This window comes from Gracilinanus agilis, chromosome 1, assembly GCF_016433145.1.
Source record: "Gracilinanus agilis isolate LMUSP501 chromosome 1, AgileGrace, whole genome shotgun sequence".
NCBI classification, from domain to species: Eukaryota; Metazoa; Chordata; class Mammalia; order Didelphimorphia; family Didelphidae; genus Gracilinanus; species Gracilinanus agilis.
In genome coordinates, this window is record NC_058130.1 from 663,150,791 (window position 1) to 663,163,965 (window position 13,175).

Consider the following 13,175-nt stretch of genomic DNA (forward strand, 5'->3'; position numbering starts at 1 on the left):
AGACTGATGACTACCAAGGTTATTTCCAACTCTGCAATTCTATCTTTTAAATACTATGCCATGAACAGTATTAAATCTTCTTCATCATGATAACCTATTATGTGTTGAAGATAATCTGATTACCTCTCAAATCTTTGTTGATTCTACTGTATGTTGGATATATCTCCTATATCCATCCCTTCCTCTCCAACTAAGTGAGGCCCTAATGCACAAAACCCTGGGCCTGAAGTCAAGAAGATCTGAGGTGAGATGCAATCTCTGGAATGGGATGACATTGGACAAACTATTTAACCTCTATTTGGCTCAGTTTTGTTGTCTATAAAATGAGGAATAATAGTAGCACCTACTTTCCAGGTTGCATGAGGGTCAAACAAAATAATAAATGTAAAGCATTTGGCACATATTAGGCATTTAATAAATGCTTTTTCCTTTATATTCCCTTCCCTCTCTCAATTTACATTACTATCACTTTAGTTCAGTCCTCTTGGCTCTTCCAGGTGAAAGCAATCCCTCTTTGCTTATATTTCATAGAGAGCTTAGTCTAAATTCTCTAATATTTTATCATGAATGCCTTTGATTTGTGGATATATTTTATTGTTGCCAATCAATCACTGGTCTATTGTAACAATCTCCTAACTGGTATCCCTGACTCCAAGACCTTCCCTTTTCCATCCAGCCTTCACAAAGCTGACAAAATATCTCATAAAATCACAGGTCAGACCATCGCTATTTCATTTCTGAAGCTCTGTATTTTCTCAATAGCTTTTTATTGTTTCTAAGTTAAAATAAAAATTATTTAGCCTAGCATTTACAATCTTCCATAATTTGGTTCTAACTTAACCTTCTTCACACAGTCTAAATTTTAGACACATTGGACCACTAGATATTACCTTGTTCCAGCCTCTTTTTGCCACCTTCAAGCATTGACACAAGTCATACCCCTTGCCTGTAATAAACTTCCCATCTGTGTCTCAAAGATCTATTGAAATCCTTCTCCTTCAAGGACCATCTAACATGATGCCTCATCCATGGTCTTCCCTTATTCTTGCTTATAGTTCATATAGGGCTTAGTCTAGGTTTATTCTTTACTCATCATATTTTATTGTGGAGTTTATGAAGTGTTCCAAGAGAACTAGGACCTTTAGTGTAAGGGTTTTCCAAGCCCTTTCCAGGACTGTCTATCCATTTTTAACCCAACTCTCATCTGTGGATTCAAGAGCTGAAGCGTACACACTCACCACATCCCAGAAAACCATTTCAGCAGATGGGCTAAACCTTGTTAAGGGTAATTGACAGGTCTTAAACCCCTTGTAGAGTTAGGGGAATGTCTACCCCAAGCATGTGAAGACTGGGCAGATGAGAACAATTTGTTCCAGTAGCTATAAAAGCATCAGAAGCATAATGGAGCACTCAGAGCTTGCTCAAATATCAAAGACACCAAGGTCATCCACTGCATTCCAGGCCATCACAGTCCTCCTGACTTTTGTCTTTCCATTGACTTTGATGACTCTGGGAGAGAGAATGATGCTGATGACTTTGTGCAGCTCTGCCTCACTGAAATTCAATTCACTTAAAAGTCATCATCTGACTTCAAGATGAATATATTATTGATAAGAGGCATATACAAGCTATGTTTTTAAGTAGCCCTTGGCTCTGAGGAGCTAGACACGCTGAACTTCTCAATTATCTATGAAGCCAATGGATCTATCTGAGCATGCTCTGAAAACTTCCTTAGCAAATCACATCAGTTTAGGGGTGTGGCTTTCTCTTGCCAAGAAACTTACTCATCCCTCACTTCCAGAGATCATAGCTTTCTTTTCAACCCCTACTATTTACAAAAAATGACATCCATGAGGGAAAAATGGAAAGTAAGAATTCCCTTTTGCAGCCTGAGGTAATAACCAGCTTGTATATTTGTTTCTAGGGGTATCCATATTCCAAATTCATTGCTAGGTTTGTAACAGTACAATATTCTATCTCCACTTTGCTCTTACAATTCTAAAGAATGACTCCCCAGGCCCCCAGTCTAAATGAATGAAGCAAACTTTCTCTCATCTCCTTAAAAAAAAGAGAACCTGCGCTCTCTATCCCTTCTGTTCTGTATCTACAAGCATTTACTAAGACAACACATGGCTTTGAATTTTGGTTAATCAACAGCTTTCTTACATTCACCAACTTAAAAAGCAAAGTATAATGAAGGCTGTCTCTCGCAGGTAGTGGGGGAGTGTCACTGCGTGGCTTGAAGGGAGGCAAAATAGATTTCTCGTCTTCCCCCAATTCTTTTTTTTTTCAATCTTCCTAATTAATTTAATTTTTTTATCTATTCATTTTATTTATTTATTTTGTAGCACATTAGATTTTTATCTCTGAAAATTTTATTTAATTAATAAATTTAGGATATTTTTCCGTTGTTACAAGATTCATGTTCTTTCCCTCCATAGCCAAAGCACAATTCCACTGGATCTATTTCTGTACCATTGATATTTGCACTAGGGTGATCATTTAGAGTCAACATCCCCAATCATTTCCCCATCAACCTATGTGATAAAGCATTTGTTTTTCTTCTGTGTTTCCACTCCCACAATTCTTCCTCTGAATGTGTATAGCATTCTTTCTCATATGCCCCTCCGAGTCATCTTGGATCATTGCATTGCTGCTAGTAGAGAAGTCCCTTACATTGGATTGTACCACAGTATATCAGCCTCTGTGTATATGGTTTTCCTGGTTCTGCTCCTTTCACTCTGCATTAGCTCCTGGAGGTTGTTCCAATTCACATGGAATTCCTCCAGTTCTTTATTCCTTTGAGCACAATAGTATTTTATCACCAACAGATAACACAATTTGTTCAGCCATACCTCAATTGAAGGGCATCCCCTCATTTTCCAATTTTTTTGCCACCACAAAGAGAGCAACTATAAATATTTTTGTATAAGTCTTTTCCCCTATGAGCTCTTTGGGGTATAAACCCAGCAGTGGTATGGCTGGGTCAAAAGGTAGACAGTCTTATAAAGCCTTTTGGGCATAGTTCCAAATTGCCATCCAAAATGGTTGGATCAATTCACAACTCCACTGGCAATGCATTAAAGTCCCAATTTTGCCACATCCCCATCAACATTCATTACTTTCCTTTGTTGTCATGTTAGCTAATCTGATAGGTGTGAGGTGGTACCTCAGAGTTGTTTTGATTTGCATTTCTCTAATTACAAGAGATTTAGAACATTTTTTCCTGTGCTTTTTGATAGTTTTGATTTCTTTATCTGAAAATTGCCTATTCATGTCTCTTGCCCATTTATCAATTGGGGAATGGCTTGATTTTTTTGTACAATTGGTTTAGTTCCTTATATATTTGAGTAATTAGACCTTTGTCAGAGTTTTTGATTATAAAGATTTTTTCCCCAATTTGTTGCTTACCCTCTAATTTTGGTTGAATTGGTTTTGTTTGTGCAAAACCTTTTTAATTTGATGTGATCAAAATTATTTATTTTGTAATTTTTTCCAACTCTTACTTGGTTTTAAAATCATTCCTTTCTCAAAAATCTGACAAGTATACTATTCTGTATTCACCTATTTTATTTATAGTTTCCTTTTTACAAGAAAGACTAATTCCTTCCAGGAAGGGAAGCAGCAAATTGGGGTCAGAAGAGGCTATAATTATATCTATCTGCTCCCTTAAATATTGTTAGTCTAGAGGAAGTGATTTTCAGATTCAAATTCATTTCAGATTGCTGCTCATTATTGGAGAGAAGCAGCACCCCAACTTTATACTTAAGGCTTGACCTTTGTCCCATATTAAGTGCCAGTTCTATAGTGAACACACATAGCACTTAGCCAGGAAGCCCATTTATCCAAGGCAGTAACAAAAAGGAAGTCAGAGAAAGTATATGTAGGAGATTATGTATCAAGTAATAGAGAATGGTGTTCTTCCATTGAGGGCAAGGTAACTCAGTTCAACTAAGAGGTGTCCTAGATCTCACCTAATTGGAAGGAAGCTCCCTGAAGTCTCTAGAGTAGCAAGCTAGCAAGAAGGACATAATGGAGACTGCTAGCTCTTATGTCTTCCCAGAGTGTTTTTCTTCAGCAGCCAGAAATGCAGTTCGTGTTTTTTATCTTCTTTCTCAAAACTGGAAGGCAAAGCATCCGAAATCTGAAGTCATTCGATAACTTGATGACAACTTTGAGACAACCAGAAGAGAACTCAATAGCTCTTTTCTGTCTCCTTTCATCAACTCTTCCTTGTCTTTCATATAGGTCAGGGGCATTGATCTCTACCAATAAGGAGAAAGGTTCATACCAATGGGCTTTGGGACTTAGGTTATGAAAGTAAATATTTAGAACAAAGAGTAATGCTTCCCAAGTCCAGAGGGAAGCATGAAATTTGAAATGAGTAAAGGACTCCATGATGCAGTTGACCCTCTCCAGGGAAAATGGTAATAGCTAACATTTACATAGAACTTACTATGCTTGACTCTGTGATAAATGCTTTACAGTTATCTCATTAGATCCTCTGGAGGTAGGTTCCATTATTAACTTCATTTTCCATATGAGGAGATTGAAGCAAACAGAAGTTAAATGACTTGTCCAGGTTCGTTTAGCTATTAAATGTTTGAGACCAATTTTTTGAATGCAGGCCTTCCTGAGTTTAGTGTCAGCACTCATCCATCACATCCCCTAGTTGCCTCCTCCCCCTCCAAAATGGTGGAAAGTCATTAGGAAAAGGAAAAAGGAAGAGGAAAAATTTACCTAGGAAAATTCAACATAGGAAAAATCCTCCTGACCTTGGCTTAGGACTTCATGCATCCTCATGTGACCTTATGCTTGCTCTTCACAACTCTACACTTACATCTCTTGCTCCTGAAGATGTTCATTTCTCCCTCCTTCCAGAAGAGCCAAGATGGTGGCATAGTAGCAGGGAAATCCTTAAGCTGCTTTGAATTTCCTTCTGAACTGATCATTGCAAAGCATCTCAAAAGGAAAGAAGTCAAGGCAGGATGAGCAGAGGAGCTCTTTCACTGCACCCAGTATGAAGGGTAGGCAATGAGAGGGGATTTCCATGTTATAAGGGAAAAACTGCACAAAGAAAAGCACAGGCTAACCCCTTCCCTCCACCTACCATGCCAGAGCCAGAACCAGAGCCAGGACCAGGGCAGTCTCTGAATTCTAGGTGGTTGGCTACACCAAAGAAAACACACCATAGACATACCCCCTGGAGGCTACTTTAGGCCCTGACATGAGATTCAAAGCTTAATAGCATCAGACTCATTCCCATCAGCAGAGGCAGCAGTACAGCAATAGCAGTAGCAGCAGGGCAGGGAAGATAATCTCAGAGCAAAACACTGTGCAGAATGCTACACCACAGACCCACCCCTGGAAATCCCAGGCCCTTGGAGGTGAGGTTCAGAGCTCCAGAGTACTGGACTCACATGGCAGCAGGTAGCAGCAGTAGCAGCAACAGCAGCAGCAGTAGCAGCAGCAGTGGAGGAAGATAGCCTCAGGGCAAAGCACTTTGAAGCCTGCTATACCTTCAAAAAAAACAAAAACAGCACAGACCTACCTCAGCACAGATGAGGAAGGAAAGATAGCCCCAAGGCAAAGCCCTGTGAGACAGAAGTTAATAGAAATAATTAGCAACACACAGGACTCCCAGTCCTATAGAGGAAAAATGAGTAAAGAACAGCAAAAAAATCCTCGTACCTGGAAAATTTCTACAGAGAAAAAGAGCAAAAAACAGAAGCAATAGCAGAGAGTCAGAAACAAGCAAACATATAAACATTCTACAAAAAAAAGAAAACTGATCACAAGCTCTGGAGGAACTCAAAAAGGAGTTCAAGGTCCAAGTAAGAGAAAATAAAAATGAGAAAAAGAAAAGAAACTAATACAAAAAGAAAATAACAGCTTAAAAGAAAATTGCCCAAAAGGAAAGAGAGGCACAGAAATCAAGTGAAGTAATAAGCAAATTACAAACCCAAATTGACCTACTGGAAGAACAGGCAAAGAACTGCAATGATGAAAAGAATGCTTTGAAAAGCAGGATAGACCAAGTTGAAAAAGGAAATCAAAAGATCATGGATGAAAATCAGTCTTTAAAATCTAGAATTGGGCAAGTAGAAGTTAATGATTTCATGAGATCAAAAAAACAATAGAACAAAATGAAAATGAGAAAAAATAGAAGGAAATATGAAATTTCTCATTGAAAAAACAACTTACTTGGAAAATAGATTCAGGAGAGAAAATTTGAGAATTATTAGACTACTTGAAAACCATGACCAAAAGAAAACACCAAAAAATGCTAGACATCATGTTATAAGAAATTATCCAAGAAAACTTCTTGAACAAGAGGGCAAAATAGACATTGAAAGAATCCACAGGTCACCCCCTACATTAAATCCCCAAATGACAATTCCCAGGAATGTTATAGCCAAGTTCAAGATCTTCCAGGTCAAAGAGAAAATACTACAAACAACCAGAAAGAAACAATTCAAATATCATGGAGCCCCAAGTCAGGATTACATAGGATCTGGCTGCTTCCACATTAAAGGACCACAAGATTTGGAGTATGATATACATGAAGGCAAGAAAACTGGGTCTACAACCAAGAACCAACTACCAATCAAAACTGACTATATGCTTTCTGAGGAAAGTACGGACATTTAATAAAATAGAAGATTTCCAAGCATTCCTGAAGAAATGGCCAGAATTAAACAGGAAATTTAATGTCCAAATACAAAATTCAAGAGAACCATAAAAAAGGTAAATAAGAAAGAGAAAAATTTAAGGGCTTCAATAAGGTCATATTTATTATAGTCCTATATAGAAAAATGATATGTGTAACTCTTAAAATTTGTTTTCATTATCATAGCAGATAGAAGATATATATAGCAGATGGTGTGGTATTAAGCTATTTAGGATGATATGTAAAAAAATAGTAAAAATAAAAAGAGGAATGTAGTAAGAGAAACCCAAAGAAAGGGATAAAATGTGGTAAATCTCTCTCCTTCCTCCTTTATTTTTTTCTAAGACCAAGCTCTCAAGATGGTACCAAAGCCCAGGGAATATTAGGTAGGCTACCTAAATTCAGGCAGGTTAAACCCTGGCAGTACTAAATACAAAGTAGAAATTAGATCATTTTTTGGGGGAAGTCTGTCTCCTCTGATGGGATCAGAAAAGACTAGGAAGGAAAAAAGGGATCTTGGAACCTAAACTCGATGTAAACTAAGACTTTTAAAACACGGAGTGGAGGGGCAGCTGGGTAGCTCAGTGGATTTAGAGTCAGGCCTAGAGACAGGAGGTCCTAGGTTCAAATCCCGCCTCAGACACTTCCCAGCTGTGTGACCCTGGGAAAGTCACTTGACCCCCATTGCCTACCCTTACCACTCTTCTGCCTTGGAGCCAATACACAGAAGTTAAGGGTTTAAAAAAACACAGAGTGGGATAGCCACTTACTAAATGTTTGTCAAATTGAATAGTTTAGAATTTTTCTAAGGCTAGAGACATACAATTTGAGAGTGGTACATAGTCACCTTTCCCCCTCACATTCAAACAGGCCAATCAAACATTTGGCTTCTGCGGCAGTGATGGGCAAATGGTTTAAAAAGGGAGCCAAAGGAAAGGAAATGTTCATCTGTCAGTCTGTTTCTAAGGTAACTCTTTCAAAGTTTCATTGTATTGTATCTTACTCGTTGTATTCATCAGATTAAGAATAATGAACATTTCAGGGGGCTGCTGGCCATAGTTTGCCCATCACTGTTCTGTGAAATATCACCAACCCTCAGTGAGAAGAGGAAATCAATGATTGTATTCATTGCCTGTTTATTGCTTGCTCTTAAGTGTTCCATCCCCCAAAAGCAATTGGTGATCTCTAAGAACCTCCTCTTCTATATTCTTCACCTTGAAATGTTATTCCTCTGTCAGACCTGGGAGGAGATGAGGTCATCTGGCAGAACTGATAGCAACATGGGCAGCCTCATCAGCAGTGTGGACAGCTGCCTCCATGGGACGGGTTAAATGCAAAGGGAGCACTACATTTAACTGAGTCTGTGGAAGCGATTTTCAGGCATTACGCCAAGAATTCAATCTGTTCCTGGCTCTCACACATAACAAAATCTGTTACTGTGTTATCACTTTAAAAGATGAAACCACATGTTCACATGTATGCTTACCCTTAGATGGTCAAATACCATGTGTTCATAGACCAAGAAAAGAGCCTGTCTTCTGAAGGTTAATGGGTCTGGCATCAACATGTCAGCCTCCAGACATGCTGATATGCCCAGTTAGTGATGCTCAATCTAGTCTGTGAAGCTGCTGCCAGCTTTATATTTGGCTCCTTGAAAGGTTCCATTATTCTCAGCTCTACACCCTAGACCTGGGCTCATACCTTACCTCTCACCTCAGAAGCTCTGGGGCCATAAGCAAATCACATCAGTTCTCTAAGGCTCAGTTTCCTTATCTGCAAAATGAGGACTGTACATGTGCTACCTGCCACATGAAATTTTTAAGAGAAAAGCATTTTTTTATTTTTTGTTTTTTTAACCCTTAACTTCTGTGTATTGGAGTGGAAGAGTGGTAAGGGTGGGCAATCGGGGTCAAGTGACTTGCCTAGGGTCACACAGCTGGGAAGTGTCTGACGCGGGATTTGAACCTAGGACCTCCTGTCTCTAGGCCTGACTTTAAATCCACTGAGCTACCCAGCTGCCCCTGAGAAAAACATTTTTTAAAAAGTCCTATGCAATGAGTCTGAGGGATACCATCTAGATCTGTGATTTTATTGGTATAAGGAGCTCTGAGATAAGGAAATTCCCATACTAATGCAGGATTGGCAGTTAGGTGACACAGTGGACCAAGTCAACTCACTGAACTTCTGTCTGCCTCATTTTCCTCAACTGTAAAATCCTGGTGATAATAAAGCCTTTAATAAATGTTTGTTCCCTTCCTTCTCTCTCCCCAATAAGTTTCCAGAGCCATCACTTTAGTCCTGGTCTCTTTATTCCCCAAATGAAAGTAATCCCTCCTTGTTTTTTGATTTGTGATACAGCTCACCTAGCACAGAGGAACTTAGATAGTATAATGGATCAGTTACTGCACAACTGGAATAAAAGAGACCTGAATTCAACTGTGACTTCAGACTTGTGACCCTGGGTAAGCCATCTAACTTCTTTCTGCCTCAGTTTCTTCAAGTATAAAATCATGATTCTAATAGTACCTATCTCCCTAGGTTGTGAGAAATAAATAATCTGATATTTCTAAGATGGTTAGCTTAGTGCCTGGTACATAGTAAATGTCTAATAAATTCTTTTAGCTCATCTGATATTTCTAAGATGGTTAGCTTAGTGCCTGGTACATAGTAAATGCCTAATAAATTCTTTTAGCTCAGAGATTGGTATATACTGAATGCTTAATAAATGCTTGCTTCCTTTCTTCTCTGAAATTTACAATCTTAGAAAACTGTCTAGAACATTAAGTGGTTAAGCGATTTCCCCAAGGCCATCTGAACAGTATGTGTTAAAATGAGGACATGAGTCCAGCTTCCTATTCACTATGCTGTGCTACGTCTCAACTATTATTATCAATATCCTTATTGTTATTCAGCATTAAATTGCAAAGCAGGGTCACCAAATAAGAATTTGAAGCATAACTAATCCCTTGCTTTAAAGCTATGCTGGTTGCTATGAATGAACAAAATTGGTCCTTTCCCAGAGGTTATGGCCAGAATTCTACATGAGGACTTTTGTAAATACTTCAACAAAACATTCGGAGAGTTCTATTGTTCTAGCTTCACATGTTCCAATATATAAGGAAAGGATGTTGCACTGTGCCTGGTACATTTCTCTATTAACAGAAGTTCTAACAAAACTATTGATTACTCACTGTACAGAAGGGAGGAACTCTAAAACCCTAAGCCCCTCAAAAACAGAAACAGTAGAAGTTTCTGAGAAAAAGTTGCCTTGATGAATAGAGTGATCTAAATTTTATGAAGGGACCAAAAGAAGACAAAGTCTATGTATACTACATTGGAAGGTGATTGTTAGCGCAGAAAGAAAGGCAGTGCAGCTAAGTTTTGAGTATGAGAAGGCAGGAACAGGTCAACATTCTTGAGAAGTATACTAGCCTCTTTTCTGTGTTTGTACTATTTGTGGCATAGAGAAGTGTTCTTTACTCTGATGGTGATCGAAAGCTAGCCCCATAGGACCATATTTAAAGAGCCACGTTATGACTTAAAAAGAACAAGGTAAGACCTGTGAGAGCTCTTTGCCATGGAACAGTACAACTTCAGAGATGGGATATTCTTGGGTATCTTTCCTTTTTTGCTGATTAATGTGCTTGACATTTCCTCTGAGTGCTCTACTAGGTCATTCTAGGCTGCTGACCTGTTTTGAGGTCATTTCTTAGACCAAACCCCTGTGGAATGATATGTGAAGTCACATCCAATCTAGCTCTCCCTATATGAATGTAACAGCTGAGTTTAGCTCCCAGTCCTCTTCAGTAGGATATTAGCAATGATGGTGGCACTGTGTATGTATACTTTGGGCAAACCTGAAGGCCACTGACTGGTTGTCTGAACTTCTAAGAGTTATATACAGTGGGAATGAGAATTATTGATGAGGCTTTATTAAGTATTTAAAACACATTTTTTATTTTAGGATATTTTTTGGAATGGTGTCAATGTATTTTTGAATGATTTCTATGCATTATTTAATAATAAAAAGTTTGCAACATAACATGATTTTCTTGATGAATGTGTACAACTTTTAGAGTCTGGCAACTCCAAGGAACAAAATATTATGCAGAGAATTGACTTCATGTCTGGAAGATTCCTGAAAGGACAATATATCCCTCTAAAGAGTATAAGCCTTAAAAAAGAGGTCATCCAAAGGGGCTATTTTGTCTGGATTTATTCTCAGGGGAAATTAGTACCTCTATTCAGTAACCCCCCCCAGAGATCTCTTCTCATTCTCTGGGGCCTGCTTGGGCTAGAAATGGACACCTTCATTGTGACCCTCTCTAATCTAAAATATTCCCTTTCTCATCAGCCAGTGGTAACCATAACAACAGAAGGTCCCTTGCCATTAAGGGATGCAACCTGAGCACTTTGATGGCAGGGTCTCCTTTCTATTTGGGAGTATAAACATTGATTTACATGTGTTAAGGTGTTAGGCTCTAAGAGATGCCCAAATGTAATTATGTCATGGCAGTAAATATGAAAGAAAAATGGATAAACAAAAGCCAATGATTTATTGATTGGTAAAATCTACTACAGTAAAATGTACAAAAGCAAGGTGCACAAAAAAAAGTTACAAAGATTTGATGAGGATAAAATGCAAGTAGTACATTCAATAATGGCAAAGTTTTCTGAGCACTTTATGCAAATTTTCTCATTTGAACATCACAAAAAAAATACAACCCTGTGATGTTATTGATGAGAAAATTGAGCCTTAAAGGGGTTAAATTACTTTCCTGGTGTTACAGGAGAGTTTCAGAAAAAAGATTTGAACTTAGATCTCTCTGACTCATGGTCAACATTCCATTCATTACACTACACTGAGTTTCAGTAGAGTGGTAATCACATATGGTGACTTTAACTCGGCATGAAGTAGCTGAAGATAAAATAGCATGACAGTTCATGCATCAGGGCAAGGCACACCACCTTGATCAATCTCTTCTGAACATGTACCAGTTTGTTAACGTCTTTCCTATAATTGGTATATAGAACAGAACAAAGTATACTAGTCCAGAGGTGGTCTGACCAGGACAAAGACCATAGCCACTCTGGGTCACAATTTCCTCATCTCTAAAATAAAAAAGAATTTGAGCTAGATCATTTCTAAAGTCCTATCTAGTTCCATCATTCTTTATTCTTTAATGATCTGGATGTGTCATTTTTCTCCATATTAAAAAAGAACGAAGCAGACAATAGTGTGCTGACTGGCCTTGGAGGCAGGGAGACCTGGGGTTCCCCATAAAACACTGGAATGTGCTAAAATATCTTCTTAGGCAGGTCACATACCCACAATATGACTCAGGTAACTCTCTAGTACTTAATTACTAAGTCATAGATAGGTTGAGCTCTTTGGTTTAGGAAGTTACAACACATGGAGTTATTTCCTCATGCTGACAAAATCACATTTTCTTCACATATTCTCATATAAAGATAAACAAACATCTCTACCCTTCCATAGTTCACTCCACTTACATGCTCAGAGACACTTGCTCAGATATACATCAAGGTTGTCTTATTCTCAATCATACTATAATAGGCTTTTCCTTGATATTTGATGCCAATTGATCATCATGAACCAAATCACTAGGATTCCAAAGAACAGTTGCTTTTCTGGCTTTAAAGAATAATGGAACAATAATTATTCCATCAGTAATAGTTGATGAATATCATAACATGTTTGCATATACACTGCTGCAACCATATTTTCTCAAAACCAGTTCAGCAATTTAGACACACAATAAATCATGCATTATTGAGTCAGCACACTCAACAGCATGGACAGCCAAAATGAGGGTAAGTTTGGGATTTCCTGCTATTCTTTTCTTTTTGCTTCTCCCTTCATCCTTGCTCCAGTAACATCCCCTCATCCACTATCACATACCTGGTGTTACCTTAGTCTTTCCTGCCCACAACCTACTAACACATCTACTCTCAGGAAAGGGATTTTTAAAAAAAATCCTATTCATGCTCATCAATGAAGACATTTCCTGTGTTACTTTTCCCAGAGATACTCACATTTTGATAGGTAGAAGAGCATATGTTTGACTTGGGCCAAATGAGTAAATGTAAATTATGAATTCCAAGGATCATTAATCAAGGAATGGTTGGTGGACATTTAAAAAAGGAAAAAATGATTTAAAAAAATTCAGGATGGCTTCATCAAAAGGAGGTCATAGTAGATTAAACTCATTTTCTCTTTTCAAAAGAATTATTAGACGTAGATAAAGAAGAAAATATAGGTACAGTTTACTTTAATTTTAGGAAAGCATTAGATAAAGTAGTTAATTCTTCCAACAATTCTCCCAAAAATTATTAAGAGAATAAGAATTATAGACTTGCTAAATAGTTAATTGGATTCAGAATTGGTTGAATGGTGAGATCCAAAGAGTATACATAGTCATTAATAGTTCAATATTAGCTTGGAGGAAAGTCTCCAATGGGATGTTTGACTCCATCCTAGAAA